Here is a 27,002-nt window from a genome sequence, read left to right on the forward strand (position 1 = left end):
GTCGTATGCGTGTTTGGCGCCGTGCAGGTGAGCGCCACAATCAGGACTGCATACTACCGAGGCACACAGGGCCAACACCCGGCATCATGGTGTGGGGAGCGATCTCCTACACTGGCCGTACACCACTGGTGATCGTCGAGGGGACACTGAATAGTGCACGGTACATCCAAACCGTCATCGAACCCATCGTTCTACCATTCCTAGACCGGCAAGGGAACTTGCTGTTCCAACAGGACAATGCACGTCCGCATGTATCCCGTGCCACCCAACGTGCTCTAGAAGGTGTAAGTCAACTACCCTGGCCAGCAAGATCTCCGGATCTGTCCCCCATTGAGCATGTTTGGGACTGGATGAAGCGTTGTCTCACGCGGTCTGCACGTCCAGCACGAACGCTGGTCCAACTGAGGAGCCAGGTGGAAATGGCATGGCTAGCCGTTCCACAGGACTACATCCAGCATCTCTACGATCGTCTCCATGGGAGAATAGCAGCCTGCATTTCTGCGAAAGGTGGATATACACTGTACTAGTGCCGACATTGTGCATGCTCTGTTGCCTGTGTCTATGTGCCTGTGGTTCTGTCAGTGTGATCATGTGATGTATCTGACCCCAGGAATGTGTCAATAAAGTTTCCCCTTCCTGGGACAATGAATTCACGGTGTTCTTATTTCAATTTCCAGGAGTGTATTTGTAACGACGTACATGACTGACTCTGCGTGCCAGGAATCTGACAGTTTTTTGGTACACCAATGGAGGTATATGACGTTACATGTCTACACGCAGGGCATGTAATTCGTGTAAATAACGGGCCTCTGATATGAGTGCGCGGTGATAGCGTCCGATAGCGACTCAGATGGGTTCTATAGGATGTAAATCAGGCGGAATAGGTCGTCAAGACGTCAACGTGAGTTCACTCTACGTCTCCTCAAACAACTGTAGCATGGTACTGGCTCGAGACACGGCCAATTGTACTGCTGGAAGATGTTATCGCTGTCAGAATGCGTGAAGGGTTGCAAGTGGTTCACAGCTGTCAACGTTGCATGTTTCCAGCCACCGTTCATCTCGACGACGACCTCCGACCTATTGTAGCAAAACTATCATTTACCTGAAGAGCCGACACGTTTCCATTAATCGACGGTCAAATTCCGATGGTCCCGTGACCGCTACAATGTAATTAACGTCGTCGACGGGTCAACATGTGAACACGTTTGGGTGGTCTGCTGCGGAGCCCCATATTGTACTATGTAGAATTAACGGTTGTGCTCCGAAAGACTTCTGTGTGGACTTGCGTTGTGTTCTTTTCGCAGAGGTGCCACAGAGCACCATCTATCCTACTTTACATGGCATACAAGCCCACTATCTCCAAGTTCTGTGAAGAGTCGTGGACGCCCAACAATGTAGCGTGTATTGGTAGATTCACTGTCTTTCTATATTTCATTCTACGCTTACATTAAAATTCCCTAAATTTGAGTGTGGTGCAAACTTAACTCGACAGAATTCACTTGCTGTAGTGCGACGTACCAACAGCTGCACTGGAAGTAGTGTCAAATGAGTTTCACAGGTTCGAAAAGCGCTGCTGGCGAAGTAGTGGCAGACAGGTCAGTGTCTGTATGATGCCAGACACCACTGTGAAATTGCTCTTGTGGCAACAGTTCGTGACGACCAAGTTCCAATCATGGTTTGTCATTCCACATCCTCTCAGGGTCAGCCGGTGTATTTGCATTGTGTTGGGCAACAACGCAGTTGCTGATATTTGATTGTTTGGTACTAGACAGCGTTGCAAAGCGAATTCTCTGCCTAACGTTTCGTCTTTCGCTGATGGAGACTTCATCAGAGGCTTCAACCCATCAGAAGGCTGTAGTATGTGGACGATACTTTCTTTATACGGCCTCATGGAGAAAAAGAACACTGAATTTCTAAATTATGTGCCCAATATAAAGTACACTATGAAAAAAAGGGAAAGCCAGTCAAATTTCGTTTTTGAATGTAAAAGTAATAAGAAGACCTGACGGAGCTTGACGGCATAGAGTGTAGGCTACAGAAAGCCCTCTCAGAAGGAGAGATACCTTCACTAAAATTACAGTCTGCATCCCAACCAGAAATGATGAGTTATCAAAACATTAATAGACAAGGCTAAAGGAATCTGTGAACTATAGTACTAGCAGGACATGCTCGATCATCTCTAGAAGAAGCGGCTACAGTGACAAATAGATAAATAGGGCGCAACATTCTATAAGGTCCAGGGTTTCTAATGAGAAAGATCCAGCTAAAGGGGAAGTTTTCCTCCCTTTTGTAACAACTATCACCGTTTGCATAAGCCTAATACTCAGAAAAATCGGTACGCTGTTGAAATGAACAAGAAAAGTGTAGAAACATTTGTCCACCGAAAAGAACGTCTACCCACCACTTGCCACAGTAGGAGTATATAAAATCCCATGCGCTTGTGGCCAGTGTTCATGGGAACTGCAAAAAGTATGATTAACACCTGCCACCAGCAACACAAGAGAAATTGTAGTATTGGAAAGACGGGTTAGCCAGAAAAGCTGTTGACGGACTACGACTGGAAAACTATCTAATTCGTTTCTCTGACACTGTGGTTTCCACAGTATCTTATAATAAAAAGCGCTAGCATTTAGAGAGAACCCATTGAAATTCCTAAGCAGAAATACAGTTGTAACAGACAATGACTGAAATTAGGCAAGTTATGGACCATGGCGCTAACAAAAACAAAGAGCACCGTCCCTTCCCTCCTACAGGCTCCACAGCACACACCGGCGCGACTCTGTCACCTTAGGCAGCGGCCTGATGACGTCATGAACTGAACTTTCTGTGGATACCTACGAACAATTCGGTTTTGTGTGCTTGTCTTAAGTCTGTGAGAGATTTCTGAGTCATTAAAGGTTCTGTTGAAAGCTCAAACAATGGAAGACGAAACGTTAGGGAAGGCGTTATGACTTGTATCACTGTTTCATGACCATAAATCAAATATCACCAGTATCGCAAATACCGGTCGTAAAAGCCTACATTGTATGACGACACAATTGTTAGATTGATAATGAAAGAAAATCAGAGCGCGAGAGGATACCGGCAATATTTCAAACGGTATTTCTAATCCGAACTAAGCAAAAGGACAGCTATTATCGTTGAAAGAACCTATTTTCGGTTACACTGGCTCATTTTATCTCCATTTACACCTAGTAAAACCGTTCAAAATAACCAGTTTCTGAATTAACCGGTTTTCGACTATTTGTTGCTATTGCTTCTTGTAAGAAATATGCACTTACAACAACAAGAATGAACTATTGAAGAGGTAGAGCACGATCGATATGGGGTTCATGCTGAGGCAGAAATTGGTCTTATTGTCTCCAGGAAAAACTGCGAAGGTGAAAGAGACGGTGCATTGTTAGCAAGACCGGAAAGTCCCAAGTTGATAATTTCCCTGCTTCTTTACTTTCAGATGGCATTAATTTTTCATCTGGCGAAATAAAAATTTAAAGATGCGCCATCCGTTTTAGGTCTTTCAGACCAAATTGAAAATTTCAGTTCACTGCTTACGCAGTGCGTAGTGTACACTACTGGCCATTAAAATTGTTACACCACGGGGATGACGTGCTACAGACGCGAAATTTAACCGGCAGGAAGAAGATGCTGGGATATGCAAATGATTAGCTTTTTAGAGCATTCACACAAGGTTGGCGCCGGTGGCGACACCTACAACGTGCTGACATGAGGAAAGTTTCCAACCGATTACTCACACACAAACAGTAGTTCACCGGCGTTGCCTGGTGAAACGTTGTTGTGATGCCTCGCATGAAGAGGGGAAATCCGTACCATCACGTTTTCGACTTTGATAAAGGTCGGATTGTAGCCTACCGCGATTGCGGTTAATCGTTTCGCGACATTGCTGCTCGCGTTGGTCGAGATCCAATAACTGCTAGCAGAATATGGAATCGGTGGGTTCAGGAGGGTAATACGGAACGCCATGCTGGATCCCAACGGCCTCGTATCACTACCAGTCGAGATGACAGGCATCTTATCCGCATGGCTGTAACGGATCGTGCAGCCACATCTCGATCCCTGAGTCAACAGATGGGGACGTTTGCTAAACAACAACCATTTGCGCGAACAGTTCGACGATGTTTGCATCAGAATGGAGTATGAGGTCGGAGACCATGGCTACGGCTACCCTTGACGCTGCATCATAGACATATTGAAGTATCACCCGGCGTGATGGTATGGGGTGCAATTGGTTACACGTCTCGGTTACCTCTTGTTCGCGTTGACGGGACTTTGAACAGTGTACATTTCAGTTGTGTTACGACCCGTGGGTCTACCCTTCATTCGATCCCTGCGAAACCCTACATTTTAGCACCGAGATAGGTGGCGCAGTGGTTAGCACACTGGACTCGCATTCGGGAGGACGACGGTTCAATCCCGTCTCCGGCCATCCTGATTTAGGTTTTCCGTGATTTCCCTAAATCGCTTCAGGGAAAAGCCGGAATGGTTCCTGTGAAAGGGCATGGCCGATTTCCTTCCCCATCCTTTCCTCACCCGAGCTTGCGCTCCGTCTCTAATGACCTCGTTGTCGACGGGACGTTAAACACTAGTCTCCTCCTCCTCTACATTTCAGCCGGATAATGCACGACCGCATGTTGCAGGTCCTTTATGGACGTTTCTCGATAGAGAGAATGTTCGACTGCTGCCCTGGCCAGCACATTCTCGAGATCTCTGAGCAATTGAAAACATCTGGTCAATGGTGGCCGAGCAGCTGGCTGGTCACAATGCGCTGTGGTATCGTGTTGAAGCTCCATGGGCAGATGTACCTGTACACGCCATCCAAGCTCTGTTTGACTCTATGCCGAGGAGCATCAAGGCCGTACTTGGTACTGATTTCTCAGGATCTATGCACGCAAATTGCGTGAAAATGTAATCAGACGTCAGTTCTAGTAAACAATGTATGTCCAATGAATACCCATTTATTATCTGCATTTTTTCTTAGTGTAGCAGCTTTAATGGCCAGTAGTGTACTTTCAAACGAGGGATGGTTATAGTCTCTAATACAACCGACGAGCAAGGTCGATCGCGAAAAACCTATATACAAAATTTAAAAAAAAAGGAAGAAACCCATTCCGAATGGGCCTTGAAAACACAACGGAGCCGACCGGCCGCCGTTTCATCCTCAGCCTTCCCCGTAACTTCTCAGTTAAACTGCTCCTCAATTGGCCTCAAAAAGGGTGACTGAATCCCTCTGTCGAAAAGCTCTCGGCATACCCGGATGGTGTATTACCCAAGGGCTAGTGAAGTCCGACAACGCTTAACGTCGGTGATCTGACGTGAACCAGTGGTACCACTGTGAGAAGGCCACTGGCCACCCTACAGACCAGATACGGCAAATGTACTTACAGGTGTGCCATCTAAAAAGCCACGCCACAAGGTAACAGGTACATCATTGTCTCTGTATGCTGTACAGTGCTTGTTGCTAGTTTGTCTGTAGTCGTTATTTTGAAAACAGTGTTGACTGCTTTCCTCAGTTCTACAACAGTCAGTGTTTCAAAGCCATGGAAATAATACGAATAAAGCTTACTCGTTTTCTGAAAAACATTTTAGCACTGCTGAGATGGCAATTTTACATACCAGTTACTTATGAAAAAATGGCTCTGAGCATTAAGGGACTTAAGTTCTGACGTCATCAGTCTCCTAGAACTTACAACCACTTAAACCTAACCACCCTAAGGACATCACACACATCCATGCCCGAGGCAGGGTTCGAACCTGCGATGTTAGCGGTCGCGCGGTTCAAAGTTGTAGAACCTAGAACCGCTCTGCCACTCCGACCGGCGGTTATTTAAAGATTTATAGTAATAAAAGAAAAAAAGCCCTGTTATAAACGACACAGAACGAATACCGAAAAAATATCAGTTATTCAAAAGTGAAATACCGGTATCAATTTTAGCTGGTCACGACTAGGCACGGTAATGCGTCACGTTCTTTGGTGGTTCTACGAGTGCAGTTCAATAATGCAACACATTTTTTTTCTGAAACAGGGGTTGTTTTATTCAGCATTGAAATACACCAGGTTATTCCCCAATCTTTTAGCTAAACAACACTATTTTTCAACGTAATCTCCATTCAATGCTACGGCCTTACGCCATCTTGAAGTGAGGGCCTGTATGCCTGCACGGTACCATTCCACTGGTCGATGTCGGAGCCAACGTCGTACTGCATCAATAACTTCTTCATCATCCGCGTAGTGCCTCCCACGGATGGGGTCCTCCATTGGGCCAAACATATGGAAATCCGACGGTGCGAGATCGGGGCTGTAGGGTGCATGAGGAAGAACAGTCCACTGAAGTTTTCTGAGGTCCTCTCGGGTGCGAAGACTTGTGTGAGGTCTTGCGTTTTCATGAAGAAGGAGAAGTTCGTTCAGATTTTAGTGCATACGAACACGCTGAAGTCGTTTCTTCAATTTCTGAAGAGTAGCACAATACACTTCAGAGTTGATCATTTGACCATGGAGAAGGACATCGAACAGAATAACCCCTTCAGCGTCCCAGAAGACTGTAACCATGACTTTACTGGCTGAGGGTATGGCTTTAAACTTTTTCTTGGTAGGGGAGTGGGTATGGCGCCACTCCATTGATTGCCGTTTTGTTTCAGGTTAGAAGTGATGAACCCATGTTTCATCGCCTGTAACAATCTTTGACAAGAAATTGGCACCCTCAGCCACATGACGAGCAAGCAATTCCGTACGGATGGTTCTCCTTTGCTCTTTATGGTGTTCGGTTAGACAACGAGGGACCCAGCGGGAACAAACCTTTGAATATCCCAACTGGTGAACAATTGTGACAGCACTACCAACAGAGATGTCAAGTTGAGCACTGAGTTGTTTGATGGTGATCCGTCGATCATCTCGAACGAGTGTGTTCGCACGCTCCGCCATTGCAGGAGTCACAGCTGTGCACGGCCGGCCCGCACGCGGGAGATCAGACAGTCTCGCTTGACCTTGCGGCGATGATGACACACGCTTTGCCCAACGACTCACCGTGCTTTTGTCCACTGCCAGATCACCGTAGACATTCTGCAAGCGCCTATGAATATCTGAGATGCCCTGGATTTCCGCCAGAAGAAATTCGATCACTGCCCGTTGTTTGCAACGCACATCCGTTACAGACGCCATTTTAACAGCTCCGTACAACGCTGCCACCTGTCGGAAGTCAATGAAACTATACGAGACGAAGCGGGAATGTTTGAAAATATTCCACAAGAAATTTTCGGTTTTTTCAACCAAAATTGGCCGAGAAAAAAAAAGTGTTGCATTACTTATTGAACTGCCCTCGTATATTTCTGTTGACCCTTGTTAATGGAGTGGCAGCCGATACCGTGCACCTAATTTTCGGCTCGACACGGTTCCCACACGGCTCGTGTCTCGCAGTCGAGCGGCCGCCTGTGCTGGCACCTCCACTGCGCCAGAAATTCGCAGTCGCAGCCGCAGCCGCGCCGTCGCGCGCCACGGTTGTCCGGGGTGACGGATTGCGCCGCCGCAGCCACTGTGCGTCGCCCACGGACCTTTGTCTCACGCCCGCAGGCCTGTTTCGGGCTTCGCCGTCATTGCAGCAGCAGGTCACAGCCACTGCTACCCGCTGCCACCTCGACACCAACGGTGCGGAAATGCGTCCAGTTCTACTGCACCCTAACGACCGAGAACAGATATTCCCACATACAAAGTACAACAGCAGGAGCGAATATTTTAAGAGGTGCTGGTGTAAACTAATTCAGAGACCACATTCCATATATTAACAGAAGCTGTCCAGGAAAAGCAATGCCGGCCGAAGTGGCCGTGCGGTTAAAAGCGCTGCAGTCTGGAACCGCGCGACCGCTACGGTCGCAGGTTCGAATCCTGCCTCGGGCATGGATGTGTTTGATGTCCTTAGGTCAGTTAGGTTTAACTAGTTCTAAGTTCTAGGGGACTAATGACCTCAGCAGTTGAGTCCCATAGTGCTCAGAGCCATTTGAACCATTTTGGAAAAGCAATGATTTAGTTCTCAACTTGTTTTCATAAATTCCATCTCCAACTTCACCGGACTTACGAATCCTTCCCTCAACAACACCTGTACTCCTTCGGAGTTCGCCGGCCGGGGTGACCGAGCGGTTCTAGGCGCTACAGAACCGCGTGATCGCTACGGTCGCAGGTTCGAATCCTGCCACGGGCATGGATGTTTGTGATGTCCTTATGTTAGTTAGGTTTAACTAGTTCTAAGTTTTAGGGGACTAATGACCTCAGCAGTTGAGTCCCATAGTGCTCAGAGCCATTTGAACCATTTTGGAAAGCAATGATTTAGTTCTCAACTTGTTTTCATAAATTCCATCTCCAACTTCACCGGACTTACGAATCCTTCCCTCAACAACACCTGTACTCCGGAGATCGCCGGCCGGGGTGACCGAGCGGTTCTAGGCGCTACAGTGTAGAACCGCGTGATCGCTACGGTCGCAGGTTCGAATCCTGCCTCAGGCATGGATGTTTGTGATGTCCTTAGGTTAGTTAGGTTTAACTAGTTCTAAGTTCTAGGGGACTAATGACCTCAGCAGTTGAGTCCCATAGTGCTCAGAGCCATTTGAACCATTTTGGAAAAGCAATGATTTAGTTCTCAACTTGTTTTCATAAATTCCATCTTCAACTTCACCGGACTTACGAATCCTTCCCTCAGCAACACCTGTACTCCTTCTGAGATCGCCGGCCGGTGTGGCCGAGCGGTTCTAGGCGCTACAGTGTAGAACCGCGCGATCGCTACGGTCGCAGGTTCGAATCCTGCCTCGAGCACGGATGTGTGTGATGTCCTTAGGTTAGTTAGGTTTAAGTTGTTCTAGATTCTGGGGGACTGATGACCTCAGAAGTTAAGTCCCATATTGCTCAGAGAAATGTGAACCTTCTGAGATTGTCTTCTCGATCTTTTATAAGGACAGTACTATTCACAAACAAAAACATATTTAAAGTCAAAGCAAAGAATACACAATGCACAGTGCGTCAGCCTCGAATATACCATGTCACCGACTCTTTTATCATCTACACTCCCTAGTACGTTAAAGTGGTTACGTGTCAAAAGCCTGAATAATCATCTTTTGGAACGCTGTTCGCTGCGAGACGGGCAGGAAGAAAGCGTGGTTCCTTAAGGTGCCAACAGGGATGTGGAGCCATAGAGTCTACTTTGCGTCTTCGGGTCGATACAACAATGCCAGATTTTGTAGGCGATGACACCTCGATCGGCGAAGGATTCCAGAGCAGGAAGTGAGGTGTTTTCACAACGGACAATGGGAAGGGTAAACCAGCCACAACCAGAATTTCCTGTTTGCTAGGCGCTCAGCGGGCAGTGCGGCACTACGCTTTCGAATGTTTTCAAACTGTATTTTAAGAAAACTGACGAATAGTAAATGGTGAGCTAGTCCGACTGTATTACGAACAACTGCTCAAGGACTTTGCTTCTCCACGGCAGAATATGCATGCCCTGTATGGTCTCGATCCACACATGCCAAAAAAGTCACTACAGTCCTTAATGAAACACGCAGGCTGACAACAGGACGCATGTAACCCACTCCACTTGGGAAAATATACAAAGCAGCTGGATTCTCATCTCCTCAATCCCGAAGAGTTGCGCACGAACATACAGAAAAATTTAAACAGATTTTCGATGAGCGCCACCCGCTGCGTGGTTCTTCATGCGGACGTAGCAGACTTAAATCCCGCAAGAGGTTTCTCACTAGTGAATTGAACGAGCCTCCGAAGGACTACCCTGCCTCACGAGAAATACCCAGCAGCAGTACATCAAACTGGAAGATTTGGAGAACACTGAACCGCATCAGAACAGGCGTAGCACCAGTTAAAGCAAACCTAGTCAAATGGGGCTTCAAGGACGAAGGAGACGACAAATGCGACTGTGGTGAAGTTCAGGATATGGAACACCTTCTACAGCAGGGGCGGGCAAATGTTGCACGCGGCTCGTGAGCGCACAGCGCTGCACGTGTGCTGCTCGCGTGCAATCCTGCTGACAGCCGGCAGGTTGCGGCAGTGTAGTACAAGGCTAAGCCGCGGACGTTGATGCGAAGCGACCACTACGTAGCGAACGTTGTATTTCAAGAACCGGAAAATGCAGAGGGAATCAAGGAAACGGAGACGTGGAGATTTGCTATCTTTTAAAAAGTAATGGGAGAATCATTTTTTCTTTGTGCAAAGACGTGAAAATTCGAAATGTTTAACATGTGGCAGTATTCTCGCTGGTCAGCGGAAGTTTAGTATTGAAGGCCATTATAATAAATTTCACAAGGACGAGTACAATTTATTGTCGGATTCTGAGTGGATGAGGAAATTGACTGAGCTTAAGAAGAGCGACCTGACGATGTCAGATGCATCTGTCCTAGTTGCCGTTGTCACGAGAGATCTGCGACTTTGTCCCGTCATGTCTCTCATCTAACTGATTTAACATTTTATGGAGCACTGTTTTCAATTTTTCAGGACGACAACAATAATAGCCCAGCGGTACGTGCAAGCTATAAAATTGCCTTAATATAGTGAGAGCTGGAAAACCATTTGCTGAATTAATAAGCCTCGGTTAAGAGCAAACATAAGTGATGAAAATTTACGTAACTGTTTGCGTTTGTCTGTATGCAGGAATTTTGTTCCAGATATTAAACGTATTGTAAACTCCACCTGAGATAATTAAATGAAACGTATCGTAGTTAATAGGTACTCTTTCAAACCATGATTTATTTCAAGCACTCCTGCTGACCTTATTCCATCATTCAATAAAGCAAGCTAGAAAAACAAAACGCATTACAGAGGAAGGAGTGTACAGAAGGTATGGTGGGGAAGGGAGGTAAGCGGGTGGCCAGGTTGCCCCAGTGTGCACGCAGAACACCTGTTAACTGCACGCGTGCAAGTGCACCGCACACGTGCAGTATTCCTGCCCGCCCCTGTTCTACAGTGTTCCATCTGCCCCACAAGGTGTACCCCTGACGAACTATGGCTTGAGAAGAGAGAAACATTGGACTTGGCCCGACATTGGGCTGAAAGACTTTGAAACAAATCTCCGAATACGAAAAAGTAAAAAAAAAGTAACGTTCAAACTGTTGCATATCGTTGCGCTAGCTTTCTCGGCTGAGGATCCATAACCCCAAACAGCCCGATCAAGGTGTTCCCGCAGGTTCTCGAGTGGGTTTACATCCGGAGTGGTTTGGTGGCCAGTGCAGTACGATATACGCCTCCTGGTGCTTTTCGAACACGCACGCACGTACACCCCGTGCGACACGTTACATTGTCATGCTAGTAGATGCCACCGCGCCGACAAGAAACAAACTGCTTGTAGGGATGAACATGGTCTCTGAGAATAGATGCGTACTTGCTATGATCCATTGTTCTTTCCAGACTGAAGCTCCCACCGACAATCGTTTTTTTTTTTTCCCCCTCAGACGTGTCACGCCATACACGCCGGAGGCCATCTATCCGATGGAGCGTAAAACGCCATTCATCTGAGAATGCCACCTGTCGCCGCTAGGTGGACGTCTAGTTGCGCTATGGACGTGCAAATTACCGCCATCGTCGTCGATGAACTGTCGCCAGCATGGGTGCATGAAACGGGCGCATGTTGTAGAGGCCCATACGCAGAAACCTTCGCTGAAAGGTCGCTGATTAGATTAGATTAGATTAATTATTCATTCCATAGACCCATAAAAGAGGCAATCCTCCTGCGTGTGGAACATGTCAGATAAAAACATTACAAAAATGTAATTACAAAAACTTGAGTTTCATTAATTTTAATGATCCTCGGTCAATAAACAGTACATTTATGTAAATGAATTAAAATTAAACTTCTAATATTTACGGGACTAATACTTACATCTGCTTTCATTAAATCCATCACTTAGACATTTGCTAGTTTCTTGGCTATTACAACCAAGTATTGTCAAAAATTAAAGTAAATAATTTATTTCATTGATCCTCAGTTAAGAACAGTCAGATTATGTACAAAATTTAAAATTAAACTTCCACTACTTACGGACTTAAGACTTACATCTGTTTTCCATACATCCATCATTCACACAGTAGGTAGTTGCTTGGCTGTTACAACCAAGAATTGTCAAAAATTAAAGTATAATAAATTTTCATTAAAATTGTCTACCCCACTTGTTGAGAAATTCATGGATATAATAGAAGAAATTGGCCACAAAAAATTCTTTTAAATTATGTTTCAATTGTGCCTTGTCTGAAACTAAACTCTTAACGGTTGCTGGTAACTTATTGAAAATATGCGTTACTGAATACTGGACTCCTTTCTGGGAGTGATTTTAAATCTTTATCTTTTGTTCTTATTTCTAGCATTGATACTGTGTACTAAGCAGTTAGTTGGAAAAAGAGATGTATTATTTACAACAAACTTCATTAAGGAATAAATATACTGAGAAGCTGTGGTTAATACGCCCAGTTCTTTGAATAGGTTTCGACATGATGTACACTACTCATTACTCTTATTATACGCTTCTGTATTCTAAAAATATTTTCTCTGTTTGTGGAGTTAACCCAAAATATGATAACATATGACATAATGGAGTGAAAATAAGAAAAATACGCCAGTTGTTTTTATATTTATATCTCCTACGTCTGACATCATTCGCATTGCAAACACAGCCTTGTTTAGGAGCTTTAGCAGTTCGTTAGTATGTTGCTCCCAACTGAATTTATCATCAGGTTGTAATCCCAAGAATTTTACACTCTGAACTTTCCCAATTTCCATGAGAGAAAAGAAGAGATAGTGGAGTGGCTCATATGGACGGTCAGTTAGTCAGCTGTTGCACGTCTGTTCGCCGTATACATCTCTACATCCGCTGTTCACCCCGGTAACATATTACATTTGGTGTACGATACTTGTCTGGTGACGATTTTGGATAGCGCCATTTTGACATGCACGGTATACTTTAAGCCGGCCGAAGTGGCCGTGCGGTTAAAGGCGCTGCAGTCTGGAACCGCAAGACCGCTACGGTCGCAGGTTCGAATCCTGCCTCGGGCATGGATGTTTGTGATGTCCTTAGGTTAGTTAGGTTTAACTAGTTCTAAGTTCTAGGGGACTGATGACCTCAGGAGTTAAGTCCCATAGTGCTCAGAACCATTTGAACCATTTGGTATACTTTAACGATGGCGACGGCCGAAGAGATCACAAACTTAGCAGTTTCCGACATGCTTCCACCATGGCCTGCAAGTCAATGATCAAGCTCTTCTTGAGGTCAGATAAATCGCTCCCTTACCGTATTACGATAACGACAGCATTGTAGTCTGTGACATTTGACACGCTTTATATACCTCCGCTGCTAGTACAGCCACCTGCTGTTTGTGAGTGGTTATTGCACCTTGACGATAAACATAGGTGGTAGCCACATTAAAGCGACTGGACCGTGTATAAAAAATGTCCATATATTTCCGCACATATGTCGAACTATAAATAAAATAAGCAAGAATAAGACGAGGAAAGAGACAAAATTAATATTTTACTGTACAAGGACTTTGCCTGTCTTTCTCGATGACAGTCAGTCTTGAATCAAGAAGTATAAACACAAAGACAGATGAAACGAGATTTTCCAGCCTCTGTCAAGGTTCCTCAGTCCGAAATCTTACGGCAAATGAGACTATAATAGAAGTTTCAGAATAAAATTCAGTTGTCAGTTGTATGTATATTTTTATTCCGCTCTGCCAGTTTCGATAAAGGAATTTCCCGTTTCCAGAAGCCTACAAATTAGGGATATTACAAATACTGACTACAAATTTGTGAAAACTTTAAAAATCATATTACACAAACTTACTTAGTATTAGTTTGGGAGATACGAATATCTTCTTCCTAGAAGCATAAGGCAATGGTATATAAAAAACGTACTTACTGTACTGTACTGTAATTATTGTAAACATATATTGACAGTTTACAGTAAGTGGATCAGATCTGTGTACGTGTGGAGGGATTGTGGTAGCAGCAAAGAACATATATAAAAGCATATAAAAATATAAGTAATGTATATAAAGAAGCTACTTATAACACATTTGAGAAAACATGGCACGCGGTACTAATACAGGAAATGACTGCTGTAGTTTTTACGTTTTATAAAAGGTGCTATGCAAGCAAATATTGTGCATTTTAATGCAGGTTTATCATTCAACAATTTTTCAAATCTAGCTGTAAATGTTTATGTATGTCGAATTCTTCTAAAAGCCTCATTCTGTAGCCTTTGTCAACAATATGCACAACAAATAAAATATGAATTATGCTTTTATATATGTTTCCTGCTGCTAGCACAACATCCTGATACGTACATAGATGTGATACAGTAACTGCAAATTGTCTATTTGTGTTTACAAAAATGATATACGATACCTACATTATATTAACATACCATACCATTACGCTCCTTTGAAGAAGATATTCACACCTGCTATGCCGTTACTATGTGACATTCTATGTCTAGCCAAGTTGTAAGGATTTACAATAGCGCTAAATTTGTTGGTTTTTGAAGACGACAAACTAATGTATAGAAACCACCAAAGCGATATAAAAACATATTTACAACTGAAGACTGAATTTTATTCTGAAATATATACTAGAAGTGCTGAAAATTATAGCCATGAATGGAATAATAAATATAATAGAAGTGTTAGAATATTAAACTCGCAAGGCCAAGAGGAGAACTATGGGGACAAATGGAGGTAACATTTTAAACGTATGGAGGAAGACAGAATTCCAGCAATAGTAAACAATCTCTCGGGAGGAAGAGCTGTCAGAAGAGTGAGAAAAAGGTGGTCTCAAGAATGTGGAGACGGAAAAGTCATATAGCTTAAACTTTCAAGTGACGAAGAAGAAGAATGAGAAGAAGAACAAGACCGTTCATAAACAAATAAATAAAAACACCTACAGCCGTCCTCATGATTTTACTTTATTTTGTCGATACCAGTTTCAAAATAAAATAAAATTATAAGGATGGCTGTAGGTGTTTTTATTTATTTGTGACGTACTAAACGGCCGGCGTCCCAGAGACTTCCTGCTGAAAGGACGGACACACAAAAGCGTTTATGAAAAAAAAATCGATCAATTTGTCTCTTTACAATGCTTTACTTTGCCTTTCAATCACCCACACACGCAGAAGTCTCTAGGGGGTAAGGTATAGCGAAACTGGTGACCAATAAACGTCCCCAATTCCGCCGAACCTTCTTCTGGGGAATGTTAAGATAATATGTCACCTAAAGATTAGTAAGTACAGGGGCCCCAGCATGCTGGAGGAAAACATCCAATTCATATAAACTTTGTAAGCTTCTTTTCAAGTAAGTCAGTATAGTGGGAGCCAGTAAGACGATGCTTAAACAACACAGTAGAACTGGCCAAAAGATCAAAATCACAGTTGAAAACTTCTATTATGTAAACTCAAACACAACTTCAGCTTCAGAAAAAATACGACAATCTATAAATAAACGCATTACAAATGGAGAAACAACAAGCGAAGTGACTACCCGTACCTGTATAACCAATAAAAATGGGACACGTGGTATACTGAAAGTTTTACTCGAATTAGTCTATGCTGGCACTTGTTAAAATATTTGTTACTAGCCGAGTATCTGGCATTGTCCGGATATATAGCTGTATTAACTACTAATATACTTTCCTATGGTAATATACGACCTAGATTGTTATCCCTTATTATATACTACACAGGAAACTAATGATCAATGGCAGTTGAAACTCAAAAATCAAGATTTCTACTATCTATAACTGTCACACTTTCAACAATAGGGTTATTTTCTACACCATCTCTCTACCCACAACTGTCGAACCACTTCTCCGCACGTCTCTATCTCCTGCTCCAACTTTTATCTTCTCCTCACTCCCTCTATCTCCTCCTCTACCTCCACGTCACATGTGTGAGCAACAATATAGCCTATTAAAGTTGCGTCACATTTCATAGTCTGTTAATTAAATATAGGCATGGGCGTTAGATGTCAGTGACATTTTCACGAGTATGGAGTGCTTGCTCCACAAACGCTTCTGACAAAACTCGGAGGTGATATATAGGAAAGTCACTTTCATCCACTCGTGGCATTTGCTCTCGGATAACACTTTTTCAAGTGTTGTACTGAAAGGCAGCCGAAAGCAAATACACTGAAAGAAAAAAAATCTCAACATCAAAAGGTAATTAATGGAGAATAAGGAAATGTAGGGAGTACATTTGTCTAGTAATATACACTACTGGCCATTAAAATTGCTACACCACGAAGATGGCGTGCTACACACGCGAAATTTAACCGGAAGCAAGAAAATGCTGTGATATCCAAATGATTAGCCTTTCAGAGCATTCACACAAGGTTGGCGCTGGTGGCGACACTTACCACGTGCTGACATGAGGGAAGTTTCCAACCGATTTCTCATACACAAACAGCAGTTGATCGGCGGTGCCTGGTGAAACGTTGTTGTGATGCCTTGTGTAAGGAGGAGACATGCGTACCATCACGTTTCCGACTGTGATAAAGGTCGGATTCTAGCGTATCGCGATTGTGGTTTATCGTATCGCGACACTGCTGCTCGCGTTGATCGATATCCAATGGCTGTTAGCAGAATATGGAATCGGTGGGTTCAGGAGGGTAATACGGAACGCCATGATGGATCCCAACGGCCTCGTATCACTAGCAGTCGAGATGACAGGCATCTTATCCGCATGGCTGTAACGGATCGTGCAGCCACGTCTCGATCCCTGAGCCAACTGATGGGGACGTTTGCAAGATAACAACCATCTGCACGAACAGTTCGACGATGTCTGCAGCAGCATGGACTATCAGCTCGGAAACCATGGCTGCGGCTACCCTTGACGCTGCATCACAGAAAGGAGCGCCTGCGATGGTGTACTCAACGACGAACCTGGGTTCACGAATGGTAAAACGTAATTTTTTCGGATGAATCCAGGTTCTGTTTTCAGCATCATGATGGTCGCATCCGTGTTTGTCGACATCGCGGTGAACGCACATTGGAAGCGTGTATTCGTCATCGCCATACTAGCGTATCGCCCAGCGTGATGGTTTGGGGTGGCATTGGTTACACGTCTCGGTCACCTGTTGTTCGCATAGACCGCACTTTGAACAGTGGACGTTACATTTCAGATGTGTTACGACCGTAGCTGTACCCTTCTTTCGATCCCTGCAAAACTCTACATTTCAGCAGGATAGTGCACGACTGCATGTTGCAGGTCCTGTACGGGCCTTTCTGGATACAAAAAATTTTCCACTGCTGCCCTCGCCAGCACATTTTCCAGATCTCTCACCAATTGGAAACGTCTGGTCAATGGTGACCGAGCAACTGGCTCGTCACAATACACCTGTCACTTCCTTTGATGAACTGTCGTATCGTGTTCAAGCTGCATGGGCAACTGTACCTGTACACGCCATCCAAGCTCTGTTTGACTCAATGCCCAGGCGTATCAAGGCCGTTATTCCGGCCAGAGGTGGTTGTTCTTGGTACTGATTTCTCAGGATCTATGCGCCCAAATTGCTTGAAAATGTAATCACATGTTAGTTCTAATTTAATATATTTGTCCAATGGATACCCGTTTATCATCTGCATTTCTTCTTGGTGTAGCAATTTTAATGGCCAGTAGTATATTTAAGTGATTAACATTGCAAAATCGCAGCGCGAAGTTAGCCGTTGCAAACAAGAAATGCTGTTAAAGTGATAACCGCTGTAACAACCAGAACGTTGAATGCGAGCATACTAACGTGCACGCATTGTGTTATACAGGTGCTGGATTTCAGGAGGTAGGATGGGAATCCATGTCTGATCAAATAGGTCGGTCACTACAGGGATCGTTATTGCACATTGTGGATGACGCTGGAATCTTCGTCCGATGACGTCACACAATTAAGTGCTCGACAGGAAACAGATCTGGAGATCGAGAAGTCCAAGGCAACATGTCCACTTTCTGTACAGCTCGTAGCGGTACAATCGCAATCCCGTTAGAAAACATCTTTAGGAATGCTGTTCATGAATGGACAGACAACAGGTAGTGTCACCAGAGAGACGTACAAATTTGTTGTCTGGGTGCGTGGGATAACCACGAGAGCGCAGCTGCTGTGACACGAAATCACATCAAAGACCATTACTCTAGGAGTGGGTCTAGCAGAAAGGGTGGTTACAGGCCCTCAACAGGCCTCCTCCTACCCAACACACGACCGTCACTGACGCCGACGCCGAACCAACTTCCATCAGAAAACACAAGAGACCTCCACCCTGACCTCCAGTCAGCTCTCACTTGACACCACTCAAACTGAATATGGCCGCGGTTTAGGGTCAGTGGAAGGCACGGTACAGGGGGTCTGGCACGAAGCCGAAGTAACCGATTTCTAACAATTCGTTGTGTCACTGTGGAGCCAACACCTGCTCAGACTGCTGTTGTAGATGCAGCGCGATACGCTGGAGCCATACTCCGAACACGACGGTCTTCCTTCTTGACAGTGCAACGAGGCCGTCCGAAGCCCTGCCTCCTTGCGACCGAGCATTTCGTGACCACCGCTGCCAGTAGTCACGTCCAGTGGCTACGTTCCTGTCAAGTCGTTCTGCAGCATCGCATAAGGAACATACAGCTTCTCGTAGCCATATCAGATGACCTCTTTCAAACACACTGAGGTGCTGAAAATGCTTCTTTGGCACCTTAAAGGCATTCTTGACTAATATCAACTCACGACGTTTAGTCTCAAAGGTTGCAAGGTGCCGTGGCTAGGAGTGTATTTCACACTAAATTCTTCTAGAATCTTCATACGGAAATGATGTTCTAAGCCACCCCTTTTCTAACTCCGACTTTTGCTGTTGCACACAGATTAACAAGAAACGCGAACTGATTGTGATCGACCCTGCAAGTGGAGTAGAAAAGGGTTAAGCACGTGCAATAATCTAATTTGATAGTAATTAATTTGATAAGGGAAAGTTTCATTAACGTAGTGAGAAATGAAGGGGTTGCTCTACCGATCAACAGAATGAAAGTTCTGTCCAAAATAACAATTTGATTTATTATGACTAAATCCAAAATAATAAACAAAACACATGAAACATTAACAATACGTTGGATACTCAACTGCTGCGTAGCTGAAGTTGTCCATACACTAGATTGTGACATTTATGACCAAGTGGTATGTGCAGCCAATTCCTTGCAACTCAAATCTTAAGAGAAACACACAGCCAACCCAACCTTAATTGCTGCTACAGTAGTGAGAACTCAGGCAATGAACACCCAAGACATAACCACGTTATAAAACACGGGAACAGGCACGCCCTGCTGATCTCTGATTGTCACATAGCGAAATTCCCTGATTTGCAGGTGCTGTGGACATAAATTACCAAGCTGTCTTCTTAACTGCAAGGACACATCCTCGCGTGCCGGAGGCGATGGCTGGTTGCTTCTGTAAGTAGGCTGTTTAGATTTTTATATTGGTAATGCTACGTAGCGCTCTGTATGAAAATCACTGGCTGTGCTGTGTGCAGTCTGTGGCTAGTTTGCATTGTTGTCTGCCATTGTATTGTGGGGCAGCTGGATGTTAACAGCGCATAGCGTTGGGCAGTTAGAGGTGAGCCGCCAGCAGTGGTGGATGTGAGGAGAGAGATGGCGGAGTTTTGAAATTACATATATTATTACTTGTGATGATATTAAGGTAAATACATTGTTTGTTCTCTATTAATATCTTTCATTTGCTAACTATCTCTATCTGTAGTTAGTGCCTTCAGTAGTTTGAATCTTTTATTTAGCTGGCAGTAGTGGCGCTCGCTGTATTGCAGTAGTTCGAGTAATGAAGATTTTTGTGAGGTAAGTGATTTCTGAAAGGTATAGTTTAATGTTACTCAGGGCCATTCTTTTGTAGGGATTTTTGAAAGTCAGATTGCGTTGCGCTAAAAGTTATTGTGTGTCAGTTTAAGGACAGTCATGTATAAATTGTTCTAAGGGGACGTTTCATATGTCGACCCTTAGCCGAGGATATCTCACTGGAATCTTCTGATTTTTTCTTGTAGTTTGTGTAATTAGTGTAGATTTTGTTTATTGCTAGCGCGTAATTGTAGAGAGAATCTCCTTTGTAATTGCAGTCTTTTATTGTTGTACAGTAAAACAGTTGTGGCATGCATATAGATTTGCACCAAGTATTTCGCAGCTGCAATTAACTAGATATTATTTTCAGTACCATGTTAATGTGTTCTCTTATTTTTGCCCTTCAAATTGTGCTTTTCTGTGTTATCGTGTGAAATATTGTGACAATAATGACGTGTGAAAAACGTAACACTAGGCTTCAAAGTAAACTGAGAAATAATAGTGACGACGAGCGTAGCTTATCAGCACCACTGGGTAGTGAATTAAAAGACATTCGAAGTAGTCATTTGGTAATTGTGCATAGGGAGATGGAGCGGGCGGCAAATAATGGTGTAGACAGTCAAACAGGTAGTGAACAGGGAAGCATTATTGATCGATCGGTCGGCAACAGCTCGCCTCAGGAATCCGGAATGATAATACACAATTTTGCAAATACTGTAGATTCAGGTTTTGCGTCCTCACCGTTTACTCAAATGAGTCAAGACACATTTTCTGCTTGTCAAAATGTGAATGTTGCCGGTGAAAATTCACTGCCAAAAAGCATAGAGAAACAGATTCCAGACACTAATACATTATTATTGCAATTAATGCCACAAATGGAACAAAATCGGAGACAAATGGGACAAAATCTTCAAAAGTTAGACACAATGGAACAGAATCTTCTAAAGTTAGACACAATGGAACAAAATCAGAGACAAACACAGCAAAAGCTTCAAAAGTTAGACACAATGGAACAACACCAGAGACAAACACAGCAACAGTTCCACACAATGGAACAAAATCAGAGACAAACACAGCAAAAGCTTCAAAAGTTAGACTCACTGGAACAAACTCTCGAACAAACACGTGAAGATTTAACTGCTGAGTTACATAACATTGAATCGAAATGTCAGAAAGTGTGTAATGACGTAAACACACAAATTTGTGAGCATTTTCAGCCTATTTTTTCGCGTCATGAAAATGCATTACAGAATCATGAAGCAGCCATAAAAGAACTGCAAACTATTGTTCATGAAAATCATGAGACCTTGTGGGCTAAAATTGACTCAGTTACATCTACCGATTCGGTTACGCAACTTGCAAAAACTCAGGAAAACTTAAAGGACACAGTAGAAAGACACATGGAGGAAATTAGTTCATTATCAGAGAAAGTAGTTGAACTTTCGGATCAGCTAAATAATTTATCTACAAAGGTAGATGATAATCTGAATGACGCAAAACTGGTAGTCTTTAATGACACAGAAGAGAGCGAACAAATTAGGAAACTGAAACAAAATCTGAATCAAATTGATACGCAACATCAAAGAGAAATCCGGGAAGTACAAGATCAGCTGACACAGGTAATACAAGAATTACGTATTTCAGAGGACACTCGCGCTCCAATACGGGAAGAGGGACATAGAAATACGGAACAGCCACTAAGTAATAACACAGGGCACTTCGGAAATTATGAAAGAAATTGGCAAGGTACACCGAATTTTGAGATGGAACCGCCGAAACGACGTAACAATGACCGACATGCGACTCGCCGACATGATGATTTTGATTATAAGCTGTTCATTACTACACGTAAATTCGAAACGTTTAAGAACTCTGCCAATGACATTCTTCCACAAGCGTGGCTCCATCAATTCTCTCATTGTTTTCCTCCCAACTGGTCATTGGAGCACAGATTAGAATTTATGTGTGGCTACTTGGAGAATGAACCAGCTGTAAGAATGCGTTCGGTCATTGACGATTGTCACAGTGAAGGAGAATTTTATCATGCCTTCCTCTCAGCGTATTGGTCTCAAGCTACACAAGACCGAGTAAAACATAGCATCATAATGATGAAACATTTCGAACAATCTGAATTTTCCAATCTTATGAAATATTTTGAAGACATGTTGCATAAGAATAAGTATCTTTCAAACCCATACAGCCCCTCAGAACTCAACCGCATTTGCTTAATCAAACTACCTGAACATTTACGGCATATTATTTTGGCAGGACGTTGCAAAGACGACATTGAAGCTTTTCAGGGACTCTTACAAGAATTAGAAATTGACACAGACAGTCGCAGGATGCGAAAACAGGGAAACAATCACTACAGGTCACATCCGTCACAATTCCGTGATGACAGAAATAATAACTGGACACGACAAGGCTATTCTCACAACACAAATCGTGACCAAAACAGACACCACCCGTATGACAACCACTGGCAAAGTAATAGTTACAGAGAAAGATCGCATTTCCGTAGTAATGAATATGATAGAGACAATCATAGAAACAGACAATATGGTAACCAGAACTATTATTAAGAACAGAACAACGGAGACAGAATAATTTCAGATGCAACCGTTCAGTGGGCAATTACAATTCAGGGAGAAATTCTCCACGACGTGACCGACAAGAAAGAAACTATGGAATCTACTGACATGACGACAGACGATATGATCGTAACGACAGACCTGAATTGTATCAGAACTGGCGGGGTTTAAACAGGGCTGGGCCCTCTGGGCAACGAGAATTTGTAGAAGTTAGGTCTCCTAATCCCAGTAACGATGCGCGCCAACAAAGAGACAGACAATAACTCGCACCGCAGGCAGCCACCTGCGCCCGCTGGCTCAGGGAAAAATAACATAGACGCTAACCTTGAGAAAAATTCCAGTATTCTTTACTGACGTATACCACATGATAATTGCGTTAAAGTTGAAACTCTGCGTACTAGGAAGAGCAAAGGGTTACACCACATTTCACATGTAAAACCATTTATTGAAAGATAGTCTGCTTTATAACTTAGTCTTTGCCATAAAATTTTTCACTTCACGTTATTAGTATGCCTTGTCAGACTTAGAAACTGTTACTATGCAACAATGTTTGAAGTTAAATATCCAATCAAGAACCAAGAGAACTTATTTAGACAGTAATTACCACTGCATTGTGATAGTGAACAGACGACACAGTGTTATTGTGTGTGTACATTCTTGCTTGTTAGTTACACGATTACGTAACGACTATAAGACTTACATGCTTAGAACATATACTGGCACTGCTAATGAGATTTTCATTCAACATTTTGGTTTACTTGAAAAGACATTCTTTATTTGAAGTGCTTTCTGTGAGATTAAAGATGACTTAGTATTTGGTTTCTTTGACAGCTACACGATTATACCACGATGCTACTAATGAGTGACACAATTTATATTATTGCTTTTGCGGTGTATCTGTTTCATATCTGCACTGTTTTTCTGAATTATTCTGGAAAGTAAAACATGTTTTAGTAGTAACTTTTGTGGTATAGCTACAATGAGACAGCCTTTTCCGTAGCACAACAATACGTTACAGCACAGTACTTTCTTCATCACGGCAATAAGCGTAATAAGTAAGATATCTATACACAAAGCATTTCACTTTTGTTTATCATGAGGTAAGTACATTGACTTCTGCAGAACTTAGCTTTTAGCGGACGATAACTACGACACTTCCACAGAGATTATCTTACAGCAAGACGCACATCTAGCGCTACAGGACACGCATTTGAGTGCTTAATTTTGTACTTAAACCATTTATTTTTCAAGATTTTTGAAATACAAAGAAAGTTTTCTGTGATACATTTCATTCTATTGCTGTAATCTGTAACACCTGAGGGTATAATTACAATAATCCTCAGGGGGGTACACGCTTACTTTGTGTATCATGTGTTTGGCAAGCACAAGCAGCCCTAGCTAATATGGTATTTGCTTATACAATTTAACACATCGGTACCATATTTCTCTAACACATAAATTACACAGCTATCTGATCATTTAACAGAGAAACAAACATCTTTTTACTACGTCAGTGACACATGTTTACGCAATTACAGAGTTGGATAACTTCACACTTACGAAATTGTATTTTGTCTGTACTTTGTAAACTGTTCATATTTTTTTGGACCCATTGTGATACTATTAGAGCTTTGAATGATATATTTGGTATGGGATCACGATTTTTAAAGTACGTTTGAGGAAGATGACACTTTTGACATGAGCAGAGAATTTTTTTAGGTTTTGAAATTATTGCAGGAAGCTACGACGTTTTTGAGATTTGACTGAGGTGTTATGATGTTATTTTTATGACGACGATGTGTATTATGCTGTTGAGGTATGTTTATGTCAATAAGATGATGCTACCATGTATGAGGAATGTGATTACGTGTTTATATGTATATGAATAATGAATAGAAGCTAGGGACTCTTGACTTGTGAAAAAGGATGCTGGAAACCAAGAATCGTACTTTAAGAGTTATGAAATGTGTGTAAATGTGTGAATGTATCACAATGCCGGCGAAAATTTTTTGGACACTTATATTTATAGGATTTTGTTTCTACAGATTTGTAACGCAAATTCTTGACCTGTGAAATATTTTTATATGCGACAGTCACTGTAGCGGAAACTGCTGTCGTAAATATTTCCGTAAGAAAGTTAAGTGACCACCAGCACGTGTGTCGTCGGCACACAGCTGTGACAGACACCTGGAGAACAAGCCATTAGGGTGTGCCTTTCCAGAAGCACAGGTAGAAAAGAAAAAAAAGGGAGGCCATTATCCTCGCTTTTGACATACCTTTGTAGAAAGCACCGCAAACACGACACGCTTACATTTGCACACCTGATTATGACAAGCGTCTTTCTCTAGAATTGAGGGAATTTTTACTGCATTATGAAATGCCATATGGCTAATGAATGATGTTTCATGCCGTCCTTTGTACATATTTGCTCATTTTCTTTAATATCTAGTTTCTAGCTGCACTGCAACATTGGTTAAAATAAAATTTAATATATGTACTAATATAGTTATTTTATGCCTACAGATCCAGTAAATAATTTTATGATCTATCCAAAAAAAATGAGGGAGCACAAAAAGACATTTCCTTTCACAGGAATTGCATAAATAATTTTTTTACGATTTGGTAACTTATCTGCTAGCGTAAGTTTTTGTGATGCATCACTCTAGTGATAAGATGTGACATAGGTATTAAACATGGCCATTTTTACTGTAATATTTTTTCTGCTTGAGCTTTGTCATGTATAGATATAAGTTTTATATTTTTTATATTTTTTATATTTGCTGCTGCTGTTTGCCAGGCATAGTGCTAGTAAATTTCACTTTGTATTACTCTGTTAAGCTAGTTTTACTACTGACTTATTTTTCCTGTTACTGCACATTGGCTCATATTAGTTGTAATGTTGCATTTCTTGGTAATTTAGATTTACTGTAGCTTGCTTTGCAATTTTCCATTTTTTTTTTTGCATTGCTGTTTGTGTTAATTTGTTATGTGCTGCTGCATTGCCTCATCCCTTAGTTTAGCATCTGAGCTCAGTAGATGTAAGTTAGCTTAAGAGGAGTAGACTATATAAGAAACTAACTATGATGAATTGATAAGAAATGCATTGAGAAGCTATCAGAAAATGGTCTGGCAAAAAAAAAAAAAAAAAAAGGATACTGTACAGTGGAGAAAAACTATTTTTGACAGAGGATATGAACAGAATACAGAAAGCATGCTTGGATAGGACTTTTGGAAATATAAAGAACGAAGGGAGATCTCCGAGAAGTAAAGAAAGTTTTGTTTGCAAAATACTGCAGTAAAACAAACCCTGTCCTTTCTTTGTATTATTCCGCTATATGTTTGTGTACCCTTGTGTATTTATGTTTTTCCTGTATTTATATGTTTATCTGATAAGACTTATGTTGTAGAATTTTTCTAATACTAAGCTACATTCACTATGATGAGGAATACTGTTATCCTCAAATATAATTAGCATGTTATTTACTTTGTAAAGATGTTAGACATTATTTATTCTGTTTTAATGCTCATGTGTAAAGTTGATGTTTCAAAAGTTCTTCTGATCTTTATGTATGTACTCATGTCGTAATTCCTGTAACACTGATGTATATGTTTATTTCTATTCTTTTGTAAAACCTGTATTACTGCAAATGTTATCTGTGTTGTTATGTTTTTAATGATGCATTTTGTACCTTTGTTATTGTATTCTTATGTTATAAAATTATAATTGACACCAGTTCATCATATTATTAACTTGTAAGTTACATTTCACTGTACACTTTTCTGTTGGTCATAGTATATGGACAATATGTGAGAAGTAGGGACTGTTAGTGTTTACATGTGTGTTAATAATTCAGCAAGGCACTGGATAACAGCATTGCTGGTTTTAAGGACAATTCCAAAAACTTTGTTCGTGCACAAGTGGTGGTTTATGAACTTGCTATATTCTCCGCAAGACTCTTCGATGGTGAATGTGCACTTGCACAGTCGCAACAGATGGCTGCTGGCTGTCTCTACAAGGACTACAGTGGGTCTACACCTTTGCTGACTCACCAATACCATTATTTCTACAAGGACTGCAGTGGGTCTACACCTCTGGTGGCCCACCAATACCGTAATCTCTACCAGGACTACAGTGGGTCTGCTCTGTGATGACCTACCTACCAATATTCTTCAAAACGTCGAATGACTCTGCTGTGGGTTTGCTCTGTTGTGGCCCATTACCTGTCAGCATGTCAAGAGTCAGCACTGTCTTTCCGTTGGAAAGACAACACTGCTTCTTCAAGACTGCATGGAAATCCACTACTTCCGTGTGCATTGTCTTTTACTGCTCAGACTTTGAGAAAAGAAACGGCAGTTTCACTGTTATGAATGATCAGGACTGTCTTTATGGGCTGTGAGAAAATTTTAGCTTTTGAACAACATTGTATAAATAAGTGTGTGCATTTGATATCTTTGTTATTGTAATTATGAAAAATTTTTTCAAATCATTATTGGCCACTGCCCAAAAATATTTTGTAAAATTTTTTGTGGGGAGCATGGGGGCTATGTAAGTAGGCTGTT

Source organism: Schistocerca cancellata, chromosome 10 (assembly GCF_023864275.1).
Source record: "Schistocerca cancellata isolate TAMUIC-IGC-003103 chromosome 10, iqSchCanc2.1, whole genome shotgun sequence".
Classification (NCBI taxonomy): domain Eukaryota; kingdom Metazoa; phylum Arthropoda; class Insecta; order Orthoptera; family Acrididae; genus Schistocerca; species Schistocerca cancellata.